We start from the raw sequence: 23244 nt of genomic DNA, 5'->3' as shown, positions 1-23244 counted from the left end.
AGCCCTCACACAGCAACGAAGACCCAACGCAGCCAAAAATAAATAAATAAATAAATATGTTTTTTTTAAAAAGAAAGAAATGAAGGGGAAATCAAGACATTCTTGTGTGAAGGAAAACCAAGAGAACTTGTCACCAGCAAACCCACTCTAAAGGAATAGCTAAAAAAAATTTCTCGGGCTTCCCTGGTGGCGCAGTGGTTAAGAATCCACCTGCTGATGCAGGGGACATGGGTTCAAGCCCTGGTCCAGGAAGATCCCACATGCCGTGGAGCAACTAAGCTCGTGCGCCACAACAACTGAGCCTGCGCTCTAGAGCCCGCAAGCCACAGCTACTGAAGGCCACGTGCCTAGAGTCCGTGCTCTGCAACAAGAGAAGCCACCGCAATGAGAAGCCCGCGCACCACAACGAAGACCCAACGCAGCCAAAAATAAAATTAAAAAAAAAAATTTCTCTAAACAGAAAGGAAATGATAAAGAAGTAATCTTGGAACATGAGGAAGGAAAAAGGAACACAGCAAGCAAAAAATATGGGTAAACACATTAGAATTTCCTTCTCTTCCTGGGTTTGAGAATTGAAGCAAAAACTTTTAACACTGTCTGACATGGCTCTAAATGTATCTAGAGGAAATACTTAAGACAATTATATTATAAATGGGAGAAAGTAAAGGGACTTAAAGGGAGGAATGACTTCTATACTTCACTAAAACTGGTAAAATAATGACAGTGATATAACTGTGATATATTATGTATATATAATATAACATTTAGAGAAACTACTAAAAAGCTATACAAAGATTTACACTTAAAAACAACATAGATAAATCAAAATGGAATGCTGAAGAATGTTCAAGTAACCCACAGGAATGCAGGAAAAGAAAACAGAGAAATTAAAAACAGAACAAACAGAAAACAAAACAAAACAAAATGACAAAATTAAGCCCTACCACATTAATAATTACATTAAATATTAACAGTCTAAGAACACTAGTTAAAGACAGAGATTGGCAGAGTGGATCAAAAAACATGATCCAGCTGTGTGATATCTATAAGAAATTCACTTCAAATATAATGATATAGGCACTTTGAAAGTAAAAGGATTGAAAAAAGACATATCACACAAACATTAATCAAAAGAAAGCAGATGTGACTACATTAACATCAGATTAAGTAGACTTCAAAGCAGAGAAAATTGCCAGAGACAGAGAGAAACATTTTGTAATGATAAAAGTGTCAATCCACCAAGAAATCACAGCAATCCTAAACATGCATGCACCAAACAGCAGACTGCAAAATATGTGAAGAAAAAACTTACAGAACTAAAAGGAGAAAATAGACAAATCCCCAATTATAGTTGGAGACTTCAACACCGTTTCTCAATAAGTGATAGAACAAATAGAAAATCAGCAAAGATATAGAAGAACTCAACAGCACCATCAACCAACAGGATCTGATCAACATTTGTAGAACACACCACCCAACAACAGCAGAATATACATTCAAGTATCTTTGGAACATATACCAAGATAGATCATTTTTTTTTAAACTCAGTAAATTTAAAATAATTGAAATCATGCAAAGTTGTTCTCTGACTACAATGGAATCAACTAGAAATCAATAACAGAAATGTAACAGAAAAATCTCCAAACAGCTGAAAATTAGACAAAACACTTCTAAATAATCCACAGATCAAAGTGGAAGTCTCAAAGGAATTCCAAAAATACACTGAATTGAATGAAAATGAAAATACAACATAGCAAAATGTGGGGCACAGCTAAAGCAGAACTGAAAGGGAAATTTATAGCACTAAGTGCACACATTAGAAAAGAGGAAAAGTATCCCATCTCAAGAACCTAGGAAAAGAAGAATAAAATAAAACCAAAACAAGCAAAGCAAGGAAATAACAGATAAAAATAGAAATCGGTGAAATTGAAAACAGAAAAACAGTAGAGAAAATCAATGAAACAGAGAGCTGGTTCTTTGAAAAGATCAATAAAATTGACAAGCCTCTGGCAAGTCTGACAAAGAAAGAGAAAAAAAAGAAGACAAAAAAAGGAGATGCAAATTACCAGTATCAGGAACAAAACAGGGGATGTCACTACAGACACCATAGACATCAAAAGGATAATAAGGAAATGCTATGAACAACTCTACACACATAAATTTGACAAATTAGATGAAATACACCCATTTCTAGAAAAATACAAACTACCACAATTCACTCAACGTAAAATTGATAATTTGAATAATCCTATAACCGTCAAGGAAATTGAATTTGTAATTTTAAAACTCCCCTCCCCTCCAAAGTCTCCAGGCCCAGATGGTTTCGCCAGAGAATTCTACCAAACGTTTTAATTAACACCAACTCTACATGATCTGTTCCAGAGAATGGAAGAGGAGGAAATACTTCCCAATTCATTTTATGAAGCTAGTATTATCCCAATACCAAAACCAGACAAAGACAGTACAAAAAAAAAGAAAACTATAAGCCAATTCCCTTCATGAAAGTAGGTGCAATGATCCTTAACAAAATATCAGCAAATATAATGCAGCAAAATATGAAAAGAATTATACATCATGACCAAGTGGGGTTTATTCCAGGATGCAACCGTGGTTTGATATTTGAAAAGCAATCAGTGTAATCCACTATACTAACAGGCTAAAGAAGAAAAATCACATGATTGTATCAATCAATGTAGAAAAAACATTTGACAAAATGATGATAATTCATGATAAAAACTCTCAGAAAAAAATAGGAATAGAGGGGAAAAGTATCTACAAAACCCCTACAGATAACATTATACTTAATAATGAAAGACTAAATGCCTTTCCCCTAAGATCAAGTACAAAACAAGGATATTTGCTCTCACACTTTTATTCAACATAGCTCTGGAAGTTCTAACCCATGCAACAAGGTAAGAAAAATAAATAAACGATATACAGATCAGAAAGGAAGAAATAAAACTCTCTCTTTACAGATGACATGATTGTTTATACAGAAAGTCCCAAGGAATCTACAAAAAAAACCTCCTAGAATTAATAAGTGAATTCAGCAAGGTAGCAGGGTACAAGATCTATGTGCAAAAATCAACAGTATTCCTATATCCTAGAAACAAGTATATGGTCACCAAAATTTAAAATAGCATTTACAATCGTTCAAAGTAAATAAATAAAATGCATAGGTATAAATCTAACAAAACATGTATACAGGACTTGCATGCTGAGAACTACATGCTGGTCACATAAATCAAAGAAGACAAGTAAATGGAGAGACATACCATGTTCATTAATTGAAAGACTCAACGTAGTAAAGATGTCAGTTCTCCCCAGATTGACATACAGATTTAATGCAATTCCTTTAAACACTTCAGCAAGATTTTTTATAGCTATAGACAAGATTATCCTAAAATTTATATGAAAAAGCGAAGGAGCCAGAATCATTTAAACAACTTTGAAAAAGAAGAACGAAATGAGAGAAATCAGTCTACTTGATTTATTATAACTTTTCATAAGGCATATAAGATTTATTATATACCTATTGCAATCAAGACTGTGTTGTATTGTCTGAGCGAGTAGAACAGGTTAGAGAACCCAGAAACCACACAAATATTCCTGACGGATTTTTTACAAGAACACAAAAGTAATTCAGTGGAGGAAAGACGAACTTTTAAACAAATGGTGTTTGAGCAATTGGATATCCACAGGAAAAAATTTAAAATAAATAAATAAATAAAAACAAAAAACCCCTCAACCTAAGTCTCACGCCTTATACAAAAGTTAATTCAAAATGGACCATGGGGGCTTCCCTGGTGGTGCAGTGGTTGAGAATCTGCCTGCTAATGCAGGGGACACGGGTTCGAGCCCTGGTCTGGGAAGATCCCACATGCCTTGGAGCAACTAGGCCCGTGAGCCACAACTACTGAGCCTGCGCGTCTGGAGCCTGTGCTCCGCAACAAGAGAAGCCGCGATAGTGAGAGGCACACGCACCGCGATGAAGAGTGGCCCCCGCTTGCCACAACTAGAGAAAGCCCTCCCACAGAAACAAAGACCCAAGACAGCCAAAAAAATAAATAAATAAACAAATGTGGGATTTAAAAAAAAAAAAAGAAAAGAAAAGAATTAAAAAAAAAAAATGGACCATGGGCTTAAATGTAAAATGTAAAATGAGGGACTTCCCTGGCAGTCCAATGGTTAAGACTATACATTCCCAATGGGGCACAGGTTCGATCCCTGGTCGGGGAACTAGGATTCCACATGCCACATGGCATGACATTAAAAAAAAAAGGAAAAGTAAAACTTTCAGAAAAAATACAGGAGAAAAACTTTCTCACACTTGACACCAAAACATAATTGATAAAAGGAAAGGTTGATAAATTGGACTCCATCAGAATTTAAAACTTTTCCTTTGTGAAGGAACCTGTTAAGAAGTGAAAAGACAAACTACAGACTGGAAGGAAATATTTGCAAACCACTTATCTGACAAAGGACCAGTGTCTAGAACACGTAAAGCACTCTCAAAAGTCAACAGTAAAAAAAGTAAAAATCCAACTCGAAAACAGAAAAAGACATGAAGAGACACTTCACTAAAGAGGATATTCAGATGGAAGATAAGTACATGAAAATATGTTTAACATCATTAACCATTAGTGAAATGCAAATTAAACCACAATGAGGTGTCATTACACACCTATCAGAATGGCTAAAATAAAAAATAGTGACAACACCAAGCATTGGAGAGGATGCAGAGAAACTTGATCATTTATACATTGTTGGTGGGAATGTAAAATGGTACAGACACTCAGGAAAACAGTTTGGCGATTTCTTTAAAAATTAAATATGCAACTACTATATGGTCCAGCAATTGTACTCCTGGGCATTTATCCACAAACAAACCTGTCCTGAGATGTTTATAGCAACCTTATTCATAATAGCCAAAAACTGGAAACAACCCAGATGTCCTTCATCGAATAAGTGGTTAAACAAACTAGGGGACATCCACACTATGGAAAACTACTCAGTGACAAAAAGGAATGAACCATTCATGTACACAACAACCTGGATGACTCTCCAGAGAATCATGCTGAGTGAGAAAAGCCGACCCCAAAAGGTTACATACTGTATGATTCCGTTTATATAACATTCTTGAAATGACAAAATTCCATGCTTGCCAGGGGTTAAGAAAGGGTAGGGATTAGAGGGAAGTGGGTGTGGCCATAAAAGGGCAATAGGAGGGATCCTTGTGAGGATGGTAATGCTCATTACCTTAACCGTATCTATGTTAACATCCTGGTTGTTGTTGTCCTACTGTTGGTTTGTTTTTATTTGTTTGTTTGTTTGTTTTTGCGATACGCGGGCCTCTCACTGTTGCGGCCTCTCCCGCTGCGGAGCACAGGCTCCAGACGTGCAGGCTCAGCGGCCATGGCTCACGGGCCCAGCTGCTCCGCGGCATGTGGGATCTTCCCGGACCGGGGCACGAACCTGTGTTCCCTGCATCGGCAGGCGGACTCTCAACCACTGCGCCACCAGGGAAGCCCTGTCTTACAGTTTTGTGAGATGTTCTCATTCGGGGAAACTAGGTAAAGGGTACTTGGTATCTCTGCATTATTTCTTTTCTTTTTTTTTAAGATTTTTTTTGATGTGAACCATTTTTTAAGTCTTTATTGAATTTGTTACAATATTGTTTCTGTTTTATGTTTTTGGCTTTTTGGCCACAAGGCACGTAGGATCCTAGCTCCACCACCAGGGATCAAACCCATACCTCCTGCATTGGAAGGTGAAGTCTTAACCATTGGACTGCCAGGGAAGTCCCATCTGTATTATTTCTTTTTTTTTTTTTTGCATTATTACTTAAAACTGCATATGAATCTACAATTATCTCAAAATTAAAAGTTTCATTTAAAAAAAGAGACTTTAGCCAGAATTGCCTCCCTCTTCCCCTCCCCCAGCCCCCATTCCATGAGCGTGTAGTTGATGCTCAGCTTCCGGGGACCAGCTGTGGCTGGGGAACCAGAGTGCCAGAACCACTGTTGTCATCTTTGAGGAAACTTAGAGAAAGGGACTGAAGCCAGATGCCAAAGGCAGGCAAATGTGGTTTCACATGAAAACAGGGGAAATGATACCAGAAAATATAAACTGGAGGGCTTGACACAAGCCCTGGCAGACTTCCAGGGTGGATGAGGACTAGCGGGGATACCTAAATCACAGGAGCCAACTCGAGTTCTGGGTGACAGGCCAAATATTTGTGTTTGTGCGGGACCGGCTGGCTGCGGATCTAAGGAAAAGTGAGAGACCCTGCGTGGAAATTTTGCTACAGCATGTGTATGTCACTCTCAGACATCCTTGTGCTAAGATGAAGAATTGGGGCTAACAGCCCAGCTTGGGGTGGGTTGGGGGGTTATAACTGTTGAAAATGTGAGATCGAATTGTGGGGATGGTATGAAGAGTGTAGCCATGTTTGGTGTGTGCTGGTCCATGTGGGACCTCACACATGCTCTCCATTGATCAATCATTACCATAAAACTTCTGCATCTGCAAGACACTTGGTTTGGGGCACAAACTGTCCCTTTGTCCCCTTTGCCTCTGGGCCCTCCTTTCCCAAATCTTTCCTCTGGATCCTCGAGCTAAAAAGGACCTCAAAGAATTGAAGATGCTGGAACTTCCCTGGTGGCGCAGTGGTTAAGAATTCGCCTGCCAATGCAGGAGATATGGGTTCGAGCCCTGGTCCAGGAAGATCCCGCATGCCGTGGAGCAACTAAGCCCATGCTCCACGAATATTGAAACCCGTGCACCTGGAGCCCGTGCTCCGCAACAAGAGAAGCCACCACAATGAGAAGCCCGTGCACCACAACGAAGAGTAACCCCTGCTCACTGCAGCTAGAGAAAGCCTGCGCAGCAACACAGCCAAAAATAAATAAATAAAATAAATTTTTAAAAAATGAAAAGAATTGAAGTTGCTGTCTGAGACCCCAAAAGTGTGACGTGACATACCTCCGTTTTACAGACAAGAACACTTATGCTTAGAGAAGGGAAGTGACTTGCCCTATCACATGGCAGGTCTGGATAAGAACCCAGGCATTGGGCTCTGCCCAGCTTCACTTGGTCAGAGTTGGAGGAAACAAAAGGCCGCACTTCACCCGGACAAATGATGGCCAGAGTTCTCTGCCCCTGCGCCCTGTCTTCATGCCCACAGCCACACCACAGCTCAGTCATCACTCATCCAACAATACATGTTGAGAGCCTACTGTGTGCCAAGCACTATTCTAGACTCTGAGGAAAGGACAGTGAACAAAATAGACACAGATACACTGGCTCCTTGGAGCTCACATTCACACCAAGCATCTGGTACCTCCTCCTGCCCTCCATTCCCCACCCTCCATCTGCATCCATCCCAGACTCCTGGTTGTACACAGAGGCGCCTGTCACCGGTGAGGGTCAGGAGACCTGTGGGCTTAGGCCTCATATTCAGGGAAGACCTACACTGACTTTTGGGATTTCTAAATAAGGATCTACATACAATCATCACGTGGTAGGTTGTTTCATAAGTGTTAGTTTGATCAATGTAAAATATTTAACACAGCCTGACTTTGCTAACCCTATTTGGATATTTCTTTTTTAAATATTTATTTTATTTTTATTATTATTTATTTTGGCTGCGGACTTAACAAGTCTTAGTTGAGGCATGCGGACTCCTTAGTTGTGGCATGCATGTGGGATCTAGTTCCCGGACCGGGATCGAACCTGGGCCCCCTGCATTGGGAGCGTGGAATCTTACCTACTGGATCACCAGGGAAGTCCCCGGATATTTCTTCATGCATTCAATATAACCAAAAGCCTCAATAAAATGGAAGTTTTTAGGCCTCTCTGGACCTGCATGAGGTCCAGGTCGCCAGCTCCCTCCTAATCTGGCCCCAGCCGGCCCTGCCATGGCCCCCGTCCCTCCCCTGAGCTCTCTTCTGGGGACAGAAAGAATCCTGCTCCAAGAGCAAGAGGGCTAGGGTTCAAGTCCTGGCTCTGTCAATTACTCATGAAACTTTGAGTCTACTCCTGCCCCCATGACCTCGGTTTCCCCATCTATAAAATGGGAGCAGAGTAGTAGTCTCAGTGGTTCCTGCCAACACTAACTCCAGGAGCTTCCCTACCAGATTTCAACTCCCAAGGTCTGATTCCCCCCCAGCTCATGCCCCTCAGGTGCACCCGGTAGGTCTTCAGGAAACTGGTGCAGGACACAGAGTTTTCAAGTCACCTAACCTACTTGTTGTCAGGGCTCAGTCATAGAACAAGCTGCTATTCTCTGGGAACTCTGGCCACCTTCATGGCTCTTGAGCTAGGACCCCTGGACCTCAGGCATGAGCTGGGTGACCCCATCCGACAGCTGTGGTGCAGGGCCTGCCGGAAGACTCACAGGGCCAGGCACTTTGCTGAGCTGACCTAGAGTTTCCTTTCCTAACACTCTGTCATTCTTTTTTTTTTTTGGCTGCGTTGTTTCTTTGTTGCTGCACGCAGGCTTTCTCTAGTTGCGGCGAGCTGGGGCTACTCTTCGTTGCAGTGTGCGGGCTTCTCATTGCAATGGCTTCTCTTGTTGTGGAGCACGGGCTCTAGGCGCATGGACTTCAAGAGTTGCATGCAGCATGTGGGCTCAGTAGTTGTGGCACATGGGCTTAGTTGCTCTGTGGCATGTGGGATCTTCCCGGACCAGGGCTCGTACCCATGTCCCCTGCATTGGCAGGCAGATTCTTAACCACTGCGCCACCAGGGAACCACCCCCCCCCCAACTTCCATTCTTGTCTGTCAAAATGCGGTTCCTGGACCAGCAGCGTTGGCCTCACCTGGGAGCTTGTTAGAATGAAGAGTCTCGGGCCCTGCCCAGCCGTGCTGATGCAGAATCTGCATTCTAACAAGATCCCCGGGGGATTATTTTACACTTTAATGTTTGCGAAACACTGCCTTATAGCATAGAACCCCAAATCCCCCTACGCGGCCCAATCATATTTGTTCAACCGACAGATTAATCAATCAGTAAAATGCTTGTTAAATGAATTCTAGCACCTTTTATTGCAGGTGCCTCCCATTGGGGACGAATCCAATATTCCCCAGGCCCACCCAAGCAGCCACTGGGCTCGCATGTACACAGGGTCAGCCCCTGTCTGGGCAAAACAGACTTGGTACCCAGGCCTCACCCATCTGCTGGAGGTGACCGTCCTGTCCTAACTGTGACCAAGTGACCCCCTAAGTGGCGGTCTAGCTACAATGACCTCAACTATTTTAAAGGCGAGAAAGCCAAGGCTTGTGCCCTTCCCACCCCAGCTCAGGCTCCCCCCCATACACGGGAACACACACACTTGCCTGAATGCACACACATGCAGGCACACTTGCCCTGGTGCACATACACACACACCCCGCCCAGGCCCTGGTTGTGTCTCTGTGAGTCATGGGGTGACTCACAGGCACATCTCCCCTCCCTGACTGGGAAAGGGAGAGGGAGAAGAGGTGTCTCCAAGCCAAACGTGAGAAAGTGACTTTGGACCATCTGGGCCAAGGGACTGCTAGGGTCAGGGCTGGGGCTGGGGCTGGCTCCCAAGGGGTCCTGCCTGGGAAACCAGGCAAGTCACTGGGTCGGCAAGTCACTGGGTCGGCAAGTCACTGGGTCGGCAAGTCACTGGGTCAGCAAGTCCTTCCCTCCCTCCGTGAGCCCACAGGACTGTGTCAAGACAGTTACTGGATGAGTGGGGGGTGGGCAACGGGTAAGAGAGGACACACACACGCGCATACACACACACACACACACACACACACACGACACCAGGATCACGCCCCACCTACAGCCTCCCAGTGGCTCCTGGGGATGGGAGCCATTCAGACTGGCCACCCGGCCCTCAGTTTACAGAGTCCTCACATATCCGGGGCCCACATCCGTCCCCAGGGATGTGTGCAGACAGGGCAGGGAGTCGCCTGTTTCGTGGATGAGTGGCGGGGGCCTAGACCACACTGGTCTGGGGGATCGTGTTTTCAGCCGTCCCTGCTCAGCACGGAAGCTTCATGAGTACCAGAGCAGGAGAGCCATGGGCTGGGAGGACATGCGCCCTGGGGGCAACGCTGAGGTTGGGACAACAATGTCACCCCCTTAAGACCTGGGGTCACCTCAGTTTCCCTATTTGGGTAATTTCCTGGTATCACTGACTGTTCTGGGGTTCTATTATCCCACGACTCAGACAAAAAATGGGGGAGGGGGGCGGGCTGTGGGGAGAGGGCTCACACAGAGGAACCTTGGAAAGATGAACACTTTCCTTCCCTGCCCCGCCCCCATCTGCTGGGGCCCAATGTCCCCCACCCCCACTCAAAACCCCCTCCAAGTCCAGATCGTCCTCTGGGCTGAACCCTCAACCCCATTCTCCCAGCTGCCCTGGGGGAAGCTGGGGGCCAGCCAGTGGTGTCTGAGTGGGGATGCGGGGGTGGGCTGCCGGGTCACCCTAGGTCTGGGAGCTTCTCCCTCGCGTTGCCCACCTGCTTCCCAGGCCCCAAACAGGCTGCCATGGAGCAAGGCTGGGGGGTGGGTGGAGCTCAGGCGACCCCCATGCCGCTACTTTCCGCCTTGATTAGCAGAAACATTCCTACATCAGTCACGGGAAGACAGCCTGCTTTCCATCGTCAATCACCCAGGAAACGCAAACACATTCTGACTGTGCCCAGACCGTCTTCCTACAAAGTCATGGGCACCATGGGGGCCCCCACCGGCAGGGAGCAGGCGTGTGGGAGAAGTTCCCCACCAAATCTCAGCTTCTGCCACAGCCAGGGAAGGTCTGAGTCACACCTACCTCCTTACACATACACACACTCACACTCATGAATACACAGAGCTGCCAGCAAAACACAGATCCACTCACAGTCACACCCACAGACAGCTGTGCACACGCTCACAGACACACAGACCACTGACCGCAGACCCACAGAGAAGGGGGTGCAAATGCACACACACAGTTTTGTGCCTGCAGCAGAGAGCTCAGCTCTCCCGTATCCGGCACACAGTAGCGCACAATAGGTCCACATCAGGTGGCCCTTCAGCACTCCTCACCTTTGGACCTCTGGTGTAGTGTACCTGTTTCTTCCACCTGCTTCCATTGCCTTCTCCCCCCACTAGGATATGAGCCCCGCATGGGCAGGATCTTTCTCCCTTTCACGGCTGTGTCCCAGCATCCAGCACAGGGCTTGGCACACAATAGGTACTCATTAAACATTTGTTGAATGAATGTCTGGACAGCCCCACCCCAGGCCCAACCCCGCCCAAAGTCCTGCAGTCATTGCCTTCCTGTCCAAGCCAGGCTCCCAAGTAGCTGCCTGATTCTCCAGGAGAGCAGATGTAACCTCAACATCTTCCCAGAACCCAGGGTGCCCCAGCCCCTCTTCCATCACCTGGCTTGGAGGTGCCACCATCTGACCCCCATCTGACCCCCCCAACCCCTCTATCCTCATCTCCCCTGCCTGCCCCTAACCCCTCCCCTAGGATATGGTCCTGCCCACCCCACCTCCTGCCCCTGGCCACACTCAATTCCCAGCAGTCCTGATTCACAGATCAGGTCCTCCCCAATCAAGCCAGGCCATGTCAGTTTCTCCCTCCAGGCCCCAAACTCCCCTGTTCGGGGAACAGGACATCCTCAGTCACTGCCTTAGGGTCCCAGGGCAAACAGGCTATGACACTACAGGATGCAGATGAGTGCCATGATGGGAGACATGCAGGCAGCTGTGGGGTCCTGCAGAGGTGACACCCAGCAGAGAGAGCTCACTTCAAGAGTTACCTTGCCTCGGGGCTTCCCTGGTGGCGCAGTGGTTGAGAGTCCGCCTGCCGATGCAGGGGACATGGGTTTGTGCCCCGGTCCGGGAAGATCCCACATGCCGCGGAGCGGCTGGGCCTGTGAGCCATGGCCTCTGAGCCTGCGCGTCCGGAGCCTGTGCTCCACAACGGGAGAGGCTACAACAGTGAGAGGCCCGCGTACCGCAAAAAAAAACAAAAAATAAGAGTTACTTTGCCTCTTCCTACGAACTGCTTCGCTGAGCCCCTACTTTGCATGTCCGTGAGTGTCATGGCATCTCCCCCGCCTCCTCCCACACCCCGCCCTCCAGCCACGCAGGACTCTGTTCCCCAAGTTCCTAAACGTGCATCCCCTCCTTCTCTCCCTCTCAGGTGCCTTTGCACGTGCTGTCCACGTCCTCTTCCTTTGTCCACTTGCTTAATGTCCACCCCATCCCCCAAAGTCTAAATTTAGACGTCTTTTCTCTACCAGTTTCTCCCACCCCCTCCATCCTTTGGCAAAGTTAGAGACCATCCTGACGTGCCCACAGCTTCCCCGCCTCCCACTATCACAGCCCTGTCTCTTCATCTGGAGTTGGTTTGCCTGCCTGCCTAGTCCCGGGGCCCGTGAGCTTTTCGAGGGCAGGACTCTGTCTTGTAGGTCTCCGTGTCCCCAGTGCCAGCGAGGTCCACCAAGGGCTCGGCACATAGTGGAGTCAAATTAACGTTGGTGTCAGGTCCTCGGGGGTGGGCAGGGTGATGGTGTCTTCACTTAATCTTGTCTCTACTACAGTTCCTCACCTGGTCACCGGAAGCTTCCTGCTATCCCAGTGCCCACTACATGTCATGCTCTGTATGACACAGCGAACATGCCATACTGGAGTGCTGGCCTCAGCTCTTACTGTCCTGGAGCAGGGCTGCATGTCTGCCCTGTGCCATGGCTTCCCCGCACCTGGATTGTGGGCTTGGCCACGGGACTTGCTCTGACCAAAGGGATGTCAGTGGACAGGACATGAGCAAAAGTCTGAAACGTGCTTGACAGTTATCCTCTTGCACTCCTGCCTTTCGCCAAGGAAGACCAGATGGCCACTGGTCCAAAGAGGACGAGAGACAGAGGGAGGGAATCTAGACCCGACCTGCAGCTTGAAACCAAGTCTAGTCGTCCCTCAGACCGCTAAGGGAGATGCACGTGCTCAGTGCACTATACCACTGAGTTTGGAGTTTGTTACATGGTGTTAGCATGTCATTTGCTGACTGAAACAGCTGATGTTGGCTGAACTCACATGTACTTTTTCACTTGATTCACTAAGCTTATCTGATTCACTATTATCATTAGCCCCCTTTTTCTTTTTCTTTTTTTTTTTTTTGCGGTATGCGGGCCTCTCACTGTTGTGGCCTCTCCTGTTGCGGAGCACAGGCTCCGGACGCGCAGGCTCAGCGGCCATGGCTCACGGGCCCAGCTGCTTCGCGGCATGTAGGATCCTCCCAGACCGGGGCACAAACCCGTGTCCCCTGCATCGGCAGGCGGACTCTCAACCACTGCGCCACCAGGGAAGCCCTAGCCCCCTTTTTCAATGAGGAAACTGAGGCACAGAGAGGGTACCGCAAGGCTAAGGGAGGGGCAGAGGCAGCTAAGTTCCAGAACTTGAGTGCTTAACCACCCCATCATGCTCTGTCATCAAACCTCCTGCCCCAGAAACAGGGGTGAGGCCAGCCACTGGCTGGGGCTGGGTTCTGCTTTTTCTCTTGTTGCAGTTAAGCCAGGGGAGCCGTGGTCTCCAGGAGAGAGGCCCACAGCAGCCCTCCTTCCCAGCTGAAGCTTTCACAGTCCACAGAGTAATTTCACAGCCTGTGTCTCATTTAATCCTCACAAGAGCCTGGGGAGACAGGTGTCTTACCTCCAACTTATACACGATGAGACGCTCAGAGAATTGTACATCTTGCCCAAGGATAGAAAAGAATATGAGGTTAGATAAAAGCTAACATATATTGAGCTATGTGACAGTGTATCCTGGAAGAATAAATTCAGTTGTAAGTAAAAGAAAGAAAAATCCAATTCATATCATAAGAAATCAAGAGGTAGTAACAGTAACCCTGGCATTGTTCCATAACTTGACAAGGTCAGGGCTGGAGTTCCTAGTCTTCCCTTGACCTTGTCATCATCCTCATCACCTCATTACTGCAAAATGGCTGCTGATCCTCTAAGCATCACATCTGCATTCAAAGCAGGAAGAAGGGAGAATAGGGAAGGGTGCTCTCCCTGGAAGTCTCTGTCTTTTTATTGAGGAAGAGCCTCCACTGTCACCCTCTTTCCATACTTAACACACTTCCTCTTACATCTCAGTAGTCAAAATAGGGTCAGCTGACCACACTTAGACCAATCACTGATCCAGTGGGATCAGATGTCCATGATTGGGTTCGACCAATCACAGTTCATCTTCTGGTGCTGCGATCACAGCATTTCTGCCGGCTCCATAAGCAGATGAGAGTTCTGTCTATCGGGAAAAGGGAGGATGGCCGCTGGGCAGGTGAGGCAATGGGCAAGGTGTGCTCCTCCAGACATGACATCAAGCAGTTTACATACAACATCTCACTTGGTCGTCTTGCAACCTTATGAAGCTGGGACTGTTTTATGCCAATTTATCAAATGAAGAGACAAAGCTAGCAAGCTGCAGAGCTGGCCTGTGTTCTTAGCTATTCTACCAGACTGCCGGGCATGGAGGGACTTGAATGCCAGGAAGGCAGGAGACTGTCCAATGGGACCACATCAGGCCCCACTCACCACCAACCTCATCACACACCTGCCCTCCCTTAGCTCCGAGTGTGCAGGGTTAGAGTACCTGGGTGCCCAGGTACTGACAGGTGACTGCACCCATGTCTGGGGGGTGGTGCCCACAGTTCACTGCAGCCACTGTGCTTTAGCCAGAGGCATAGGCTGACCCTCCCCACCCATCGCCCCCATATTGTTCCTTCATCCATCCAACATCTGCTGGTGCCAGGCACCCAGCCAGACCTCAGGGGGAACAGATGGGTGGCTCCGGCACAGATCCTGCCCTCATGGAGAGACCTTGCTACCCTGTCTCTCCTACTTTAAAGAAATCTTGGGGGGCTTCCCTGGTGGTGCAGTGGTTGGGAGTCTGCCTGCTAATGCAGGGGACACGGGTTCGAGCCCTGGTCTGGGAGGATCCCACATGCCGCGGAGCGACTAGGCCCGTGAGCCACAACTACTGAGCCTGCGCGTCTGGAGCCTGTGCTTCGCAACAAGAGAGGCCGCGATAGTGTGAGAGGCCCGCGCACCGCGATGAAGAGTGGTCCCCGCTTGCCACAACTAGAGAAAGCCCTTGCACAGAAACGAAGACCCAACACAGCAAAATAAATTAATTAACAAACTCCTACCCCCCAACATCTAAAATAAATAAATAAAATAAAATCCTATGTTTAAAAAAAAAAAAAAAAAGAAATCTTGGGTAGAATGATTAAGGGATTCAGCGGAGGAAAAGCTCACTTCTGGCCAGAGGGACAGTCTTTTTTCCCTCAGTTTTTTTTTGTTGTTGTTGTTTTAATTGTGGTAAAATACACGTAACATACAAGTTACCATCTTAACTATTTTTCAACGTACAATTCAGTGCTTTTAAGTACATTCAGATTGTTGTGCAACCATCGCCACCATCCATCTCCGGAACATTTTCATCTTGTAAAACTGAAGCTCTATACGCATTAAATACTAACTCCCCATTCCCCCTTCCCCTGACAACCACCATTCTACTTTCTGTCTCTATGAATTTGACTCCTCTAGGGACCTCACTGAAGTGGAATCATACAGTTTTTGTCTTTTTGTGACTGGCTTATTTCACTTAGCAGAATGTCCTCAAGGTTCGTCCATGTTGTAGGATGTGTCACAATTTCCTTCCTTTTCAAGGCTGAATATGGGAATTCCCTGGCGGTTCAGTGGTTAGGACTCCACGCTTCCACTGCAGGGGACCCGGGTCCGATCCCTGACTAGGGAGCTAACATCCCACAAGCTGCATGGCCAAAAGTGGCTGCATAATAATCCACTGAGTATATGCACCACATTTTACTTATCCATTCATCCATTAGTGGACACTTGGGTTGCTTCCACATTTTGACTATTGTGAAATAGTGCTGCTGTGAACATGGGGTGCAAACATCTCTTCGAGAATGTGCTTCCAGTTCTTTTGTGTGTATATCCAGAAATGGAACTGGTGGGTCATACAGTAATTCTGTTTTAATTTTTTGAGCAACAGCCATACTCTTTTCCTCAGCAGTGGCACTATTTTATATTCCTGCAGGGGCAGTTTTACAGCAAAGTTGAGGTTGACCTTGAAGATGGTCGGTGAGGTTTAGATGTGGGGAAAGGCACGGCCCAGGAGGGATGAAGGGAGAAGGTGCAGCCCAAATTGTGGGCAGGAGGGCGGGCTGCGCACAGAGCAGCTGGGGAAGAAGAGGCCAGAACGTTGATCAGGGCAGAGGCCGTTGCATGTTGTATGTGTTTGTGTGACTCTCATTGGGATCAGGAGCCACCGAAGGCTTTGAGCAAAGCAGGGACCTGATCACTCTGCCCCCAGCAAGCGTCACAGGCCAGCTGAGGGGAGGTGGACTGTGGCAGAATGTTCTGGGGGTGGGGAGCCCAGAAGGAGCTTTCTGATGGTTGGTGCAATAGAAAGTGATGATAGGAGACCAAGTCCACAAAAAGAAGAAGCAAAAGCAGTGAACGTGGAGCCAGCACAGCAGGGTTAGGACTAAGGTGAGGGCAGTGAAGTACTCACCTTGGGCACAAAATTTTTAATAAAAATATTTATATTTAATTTAAATAAAGGATCTGACTCAGCCAAGATTAAGGTGAGGCAGTTGAAGCATCGTGCAAGTGTAGGGCTGGATCCTGTCTTTAATTGAAATTTGATATTTGGTTCATCGTGGATATGTTTTTGCATTCATTTTGATTAAAAAATTTTTTTCTGGGGCTTCCCTGGTGGCGCAGTGGTTGAGAATCTCCCTGCTAATGCAGGGGACACGGGTTCGAGCCCTCGTCTGGGAGGATCCCGCATGCCGCGGAGTGGCTGGGCCCGTGAGCCACAACTACTGAGCTTGCACGTCTGGAGCCTGTGCTCCACAACAAGACAGGCTGCCATAGTGAGAGGCCCGTGCACCGCGATGAAGAGTGGCCCCCGCTTGCCACAACTAGAGAAAGCCCTCACACAGAAACGAAGACTCAACACAGCAAAAATAAACAAATTAATTAATAAACTCCTACCCCCAACATCTAAAAAAAAAAAAATTTTTTTTTTCTGTTAATGAGCATTATCTACCAAACAGAAACAGACTCACAGATACAGAGAACAGACTTGTGGTTGCCGTGGGGGAGGGAAGGATTGGGAGTTTGGGATTAGCAGATGTAAACTAGTATATCTAGGCTGGATAAACAACAAGGTCCTACTGGATAGCCCAGGGAACTATATTCAATATCCTGTGATAACCATAATGGAAAAGAATATGAAAAATAGTATACATATATACATATAACTGAATTACTTTGCTGTACAGCAGAAATTAACATGACATTGTAAATCAACTATACTTCAATAAAAATTTTTAAACTTGTGTTGAAATATTACTTATCTTGATCATTAAGTTTTGGGTGCCCCCTGAAACTTTGCACCTGAGGGAAGCGCCTCACTCACCCCAACCTGGTCCGTGGGACAGATTCATCCAATTATCCAGCAGTACTTGCTGTGAGCCTGTGATGTACCTGCAACTGTGATAGGATCTGGGGATCCAAAAGTTAGTGAAATAATTGTAGTCCTCTGTCCTCAAGTTTAAGGCCAGATAGAGATAATAAACCAGAGGGGAGAGAGACTTGGGCAGGTAGACTCCTCCTGGGCTAGCCTGGAAGAGATGAATGAAGTGTGGTGCAGAATGAGACAGACATTTGACTTTTGATTTGTTTCAGTGTTTTGCCCACCCACTCTCTGAACCCATGGGTCTTAGGCCCATGGACCACCCCCCTCTATAGAAACTAAAAATACCAGCTACCCACATTCTCAGACTCCTTACAGCTGAGGCCTTCAAGGCTCACCCAACAGATGCACCAACCCAAGATTTAAAAACAAAACTCATGCTCCCAAGAAGCAGAGCCCCTCCCTGCTGAGCCCCTAGGACAGCAGTACCCAGGGCTGGGTGTTGCGTGTGGGACGTGCAGGTCACAGGGGCTGTGGCATTCAGCAGGTGTTTGGAGTGCTGACCTCATGGGTCGTCTGGGGGTATTGATCCTTTTTGCATACCACAGGGTCCGCTCTCCAGTTCACTCATGATTCATGAGTCACCCAACATTCTTTGAATATCCTTTTGAGTATCTGTTCTTTGAACACCTTTTCTGCTTAAGTTAATGTGAGTTGGTTTCTATTGCCCACAACTAAGAATGTTGCCTTATATAGAAACTGGTGCCAGGAGGTGTTACAGGCTATGGATGTTGGAGGATATTTAGAGAAGCTGAGGCTGGTTATCTGGACTGCTTGGGACTGAAGACACTAAAAATTCAGAGCAGACCTGGAATCCTACAGCATGCAGAGGGAAATGGGAATTCCAATCTGCCACCAGGAATCACCTGGAACGAAGAGCCCGTTGAGAGCAGGGGTTTTGAGACTGAGACTCCATTGCCTTAGAAGAGAATGTGAGGAATGAGGAAATAGACTGTGGGAATGGGCTGCTGTTTCCTACAGTGCTGGACAGTTGAAGAAACAGAAGATGATCTCCTAAATCCTAAGTTCTTGGCTCAAGAGCCAGATCAAAACCCGAGGACTTCTATACTGAAAGTATCTCAATTCTTGCAGCCATAAGGGTGAGACGGCCAAAAATGACACTCAAAATTTGAGCCAGCACCATGGCAAGTTCCATCATTCGCTGATGCCATGGCTTCACCAGCTCTGCTCCATGGACATCAGACCGTTGACTGGGAGAGTGAGCTCAGCCTTTGCATGGAGCCATGCGGGAAGGTGTGGGGTGATGCTGAACCCCCCGAACCCCCATACTCACTGATCCCCCTTGTGGGCTGAAGCAGCCTCTCCTTGCTATCTGATGATGCTGGCCCTGCCCAGGGCCCCTTTAATGAGCTCCCTGTGTCCCACCATCCCTCAGTGTCTTCAGATCACAGTGGGGTCCCCAGATGGCCAGTGGGATGGGGCAGGATTGAATATCAACCCCAAATCAAGATCTGGGCAAAGCTTTGCTATTACATATCATCAAAGATCTGGAGACAATCTGTGAATGGACCGACTGAGCTGAACTTAATACGGCTGTACCAAGCAGCAGTTTTGGATTCAGGGTGTCAGGCTGATCAGCTGGGGTGGCTCTAATTGTCTCCAGGGTTAACTTATTGGTTGGCAGGTACGCTGAAGCCTGACTCAGCGGTGGCCCACGCTTGCTGAGGCAGGGATAACAGAAATGCCGAGGTGTAACGTAGAGACAGAGTTGTATGAATTAACCATGGGTGACCTGCTGCTCCTAAGCACGCTCCAAAATACCATCGTGCCTTCCTTCGCCAAGAGGGTAAGAACCATGATGCTGAGGCAGCCCAACAGCCTTCAAAGGTCTCAGCGTCCAGGTGGGGGTCCTACCAGTGATCCGACTCCTGATTTCTGGGGGTGGGGGGGTGGGAGGAATAAAGCCCCTCGGAGGGCAGAGGCCACAGCAGCAATGACCGGCAGGGGTTGGGTGGGTGCATTACCATCACAGCAGGAGCGGGTGGTCGTCCCAGTGGCCTGATCAGCGAGGAAGGGTGGGGTTAATGGATTCCAAAGTCCCCGGGGTAAAAATGGATCAGCAACCCACAAAGACCTAAGGCTTTTATAACCAGGTCTGACTTGACAGGAGACAATGTGTGGTCCCTCCCCCATCCCAAACCTGAGTCCCTTCGCAGACCCAGAGCTCCATGAGTGAGGAAAGGACCTGACATTACATTCCAAGTCTGTCCCCATGAATCTCCCTGCAACATTCCCCCAAGGGGACCGTGGCCATTTGTGGAAGAACTATGCCCTGGGGAGCAGTGGGGAGGGAGGTCTGAACCTCGCTGAGTCTTTGTTTCCTCATCTGTAACGGAGGACAATAATATCTGCCTGAAAGGATTGTGGGGTTAATTGAGTAGAATAATGGGGCAGTGCCTGGAATATAAATGCACGCGCTGGCTGCAGCTGAACTTTTTATCCCTGTGTGATTTTGTGCTCATTCTTTCTTTGTTTCCATCTTTACTCCACTGTAGTGGAGTACGATCAGCCATTTGCTGAGAGTTAATAACACCCCTGCCACTGACAGAGCTGAGGCACGTGCCAGGAGCAGTGCTCGGCTCTAGTGTCTCTAACCTGTGCAGCTGCTCTATAAGGCCATGCAGTGGGGTTAGCGCTGCTGGGATGGGGCTAGTTGTGTTCTGTGCTAAACCTCTGTTCTCTTCACTGGCACCACACTCCTCGGAAGGTAATAAAATGAGGTGGCAAGTAGAGAGCTTGGGACATGGTAAAAGTGAGAAATAGGGGAGGAAGGAGGGAGATGGGTGGATGGCAGAGTAGATGGATGGGTAGATGGATGGATGGGTGGGTGGATGGATGAATGGATGAACAGATGGATGGGTGAATGGATGGATGAGTGAATGGATGGATGGGTGAAGGATAGGTAGATGGATGGAAGGGTAGGTGGGCGGATAGATAGATGGATAGATGGATGGAGAGATGTAGATATGGAGAGAGATGATGGCTGGATAGTTCAGAAGATGGATTCGACATGACTCCAGCTCTCAAGGATCTTCCAATCAAGGAAGATGCAGCACTAAGCATGGAGCTGGCTGAGAAGTTGAAATATCTCATCTGTAGTCAGTGCAATTTCCCAGCCACACCACAGCATGTGCAATGAAGATCAGCCAGGCAAGCTGAGACATGGGGCAGACACACTTGATTGCTCCAATAACAGACCTTCATGTTCATTCATTCAACAGGCATTTATTGAGCACCTACTATGTACCAGGCACTCTTCTAGGCTCTGGGGACAGAGAGGTGAACAAAATAACTCCATGGGGGGAGGGAGGAGACAGGAAATATGTACAGCTGACCCTTGAACAATGCAGGTTTGAACAGTGTGGGTCCACTTATACACAGATAGTTTTCAATAGTAAATACTACAGTAGTACGTAGTTGGTTGAATCCACGGATAAGGAGGAACTGTGGATGAAAGGCAGATAGGGAGGGCTGACTATAAATTATATGTGGATTAACCACTGTTGTTCAGGGGTCAACTATACCTGCAGAGTAAGCCAAAAGAGGATAAGTCCTATGGAGATAAATAAAGCGGGTAAGAAAGGGGGGCTATGGGACAGGGGTCTGCCCTTTTGGAAAGGTCAGATAGGGCAAGCCTCACTGGTGGGTTGACACTTGCACAAAGGCCTGAAGGAAAGGCTGAGATCTGGAAGGAGCAGTGACTTTCCTAGGATCACATGGTAACTACATGCCTGAATCAGGACTATACCCCAGGTTACGTACAGGTGTCAGGATTCTGGGGTTCCTGGTCTGATGCTACAAAACAATGGTAACACACCAGATGTGGTGTCAGCAGAGGAGGATGGGGTTGGGATCCAGCCACTCAGGAGCTATGTGGTCTTCGGCAGGTCACTTAATCTCTCTAAGCCTGTTTGTCATCGCTTTGCCCTTCATTTTCTCCTCCATTCCTGAAAACAATCCTGAGAGTATTAAGAGGTTATAGATATTTTACTTTATAAGCGAAAGAGGCCATTATTTTGTTATTTTACGGAAGCAGCCGACACTAAGCCTCCAAAGCGGGCTACAGTTCTGCTCTAGTTGAGAGAGGAGGATCGCTGGCTGGGACAGAGAAGCCTCCTGGGCCGGGCAGGGTGGGTGGGGAGGGCAGGGGGGAATGAGATCTGGCATCTGAGTGGGCCTTGAATAAAGGAGAGTTCATAATTCGATGCTAAGCACCCAAGGATTGTGGAAGATAAATGGACCAGCGTGGGGGCCACATCATCTCTTTCCCAGAGTGAATGGGGCTATCTATTAGGATTGGGTTTGGTTACAAAGGACAGAAAACCCCAAATAAGAGTAGCTCAAATACAGACATTTTCTCCTTTCTTATGTAAAAACTCCTGAGCTAGGCAGTCAGGTGCCAGGGACCCAGGCCCTTTCCACTGTGCTCCACCTATCTCAGCATTTGGCCTTCACCTCAATGCTCAAGATGGCTGCTTAAATGCCAGACATCACGCCTGTAATAGCCAACAGGGCAGAAAAAGGGATAAAGAAGGGAATGCCTTGCTCCCAGCAGAAGGGATTCTGGAAGAATGCCATTTTAGCTTGGTGGTTCTAAAACCCAGAGAGGGCCCACCAGGACCCTGGAGGCCTACAGGCTGGACACTGCTGCTGCCTGGTTTGGCACCCGCCTGAGATGGTGTCTGGGAAAGGGAAAGATGCAGGCATCTCTACCTGTTTCACCCAGGAAGTTCCTGCAGCCATCCATGGAACAGCACAGCTGTTTGCAGATGCCAAGATGCCACATGCACTGGCCCCCCAGCTGCCCTCTAAATTCCATCCCCTCCTCCTCCCAGCCTGAGCCTTCTCTAGTGCCCTGGAACCCAGAACCCTGGGGGTTTGGGGAATGGGGAGGGTCCACAGACAGGTCGGGGGCAGGAGGGGGTAGGAGTTTTCAGGTAAATCCTTTTGATCGGCACTGCCCACCACCACCACCTCAAGCATAGGGCTATGAATCCCAGGATGTATTTACACCAAATTGCTACAAAAGCCCCTGGTAGAGACAGACACATGGTAGGAGGTCAAGGTGAGTGAATGAATGAATGAGTCAGTCAGTCTATCAATCAACCAATCAATCAATCACGGGGAGCCCAAATGTTATTCAGTTTAACCTCAGCCAACTTGTCACCCAGCTGCCACTTACATACTTCCAGTGACAGGGAGCTCACTACTTCCAGGGGCAAAATGGTTTTAGTTTTAGATTGTCCGTATGATGAGTCAGATTCTCCACCTCCTAGGTTTCTCCGTCAACACTAGTCTGCCAGCAGGTAAGACCCAGAATACATCTGGCATCTTTTTCATGGAATCAGACCCAAGTCTTCGTGGATGAGGGGAAGCACAGAACCACACAGCTGGACCTTGGAGACCACAGGTCTCCTGGCCATCCTCTTCTGTTTCAGATGGTATTCTGACCAGAGAGGGGCTATGACTTGCCCAAGGCCACACAGCTGGCTAAGGGCTGAGCCAAGATCAGACCCCAGCCCCAAATTTCAGACTAGTTCCTTCTAAACCCCACAGCCCCTCCGGGACCTCCTCCAGCCTTCCCCACGCTGGGTACCCCCTCCCCACAGCCAGTCCCACCCTATGATGCTGAGGATCCGTTTCCCCTGTGGAGACCCTCAGGCTGGAGAAACCCATCTCTTGTCACTG

This window comes from Mesoplodon bidens, assembly GCF_964165515.1.
Source record: "Mesoplodon bidens genome assembly, chromosome: 11".
Classification (NCBI taxonomy): domain Eukaryota; kingdom Metazoa; phylum Chordata; class Mammalia; order Artiodactyla; family Ziphiidae; genus Mesoplodon; species Mesoplodon bidens.
Note: the sequence above shows the minus strand (reverse complement) of the source record.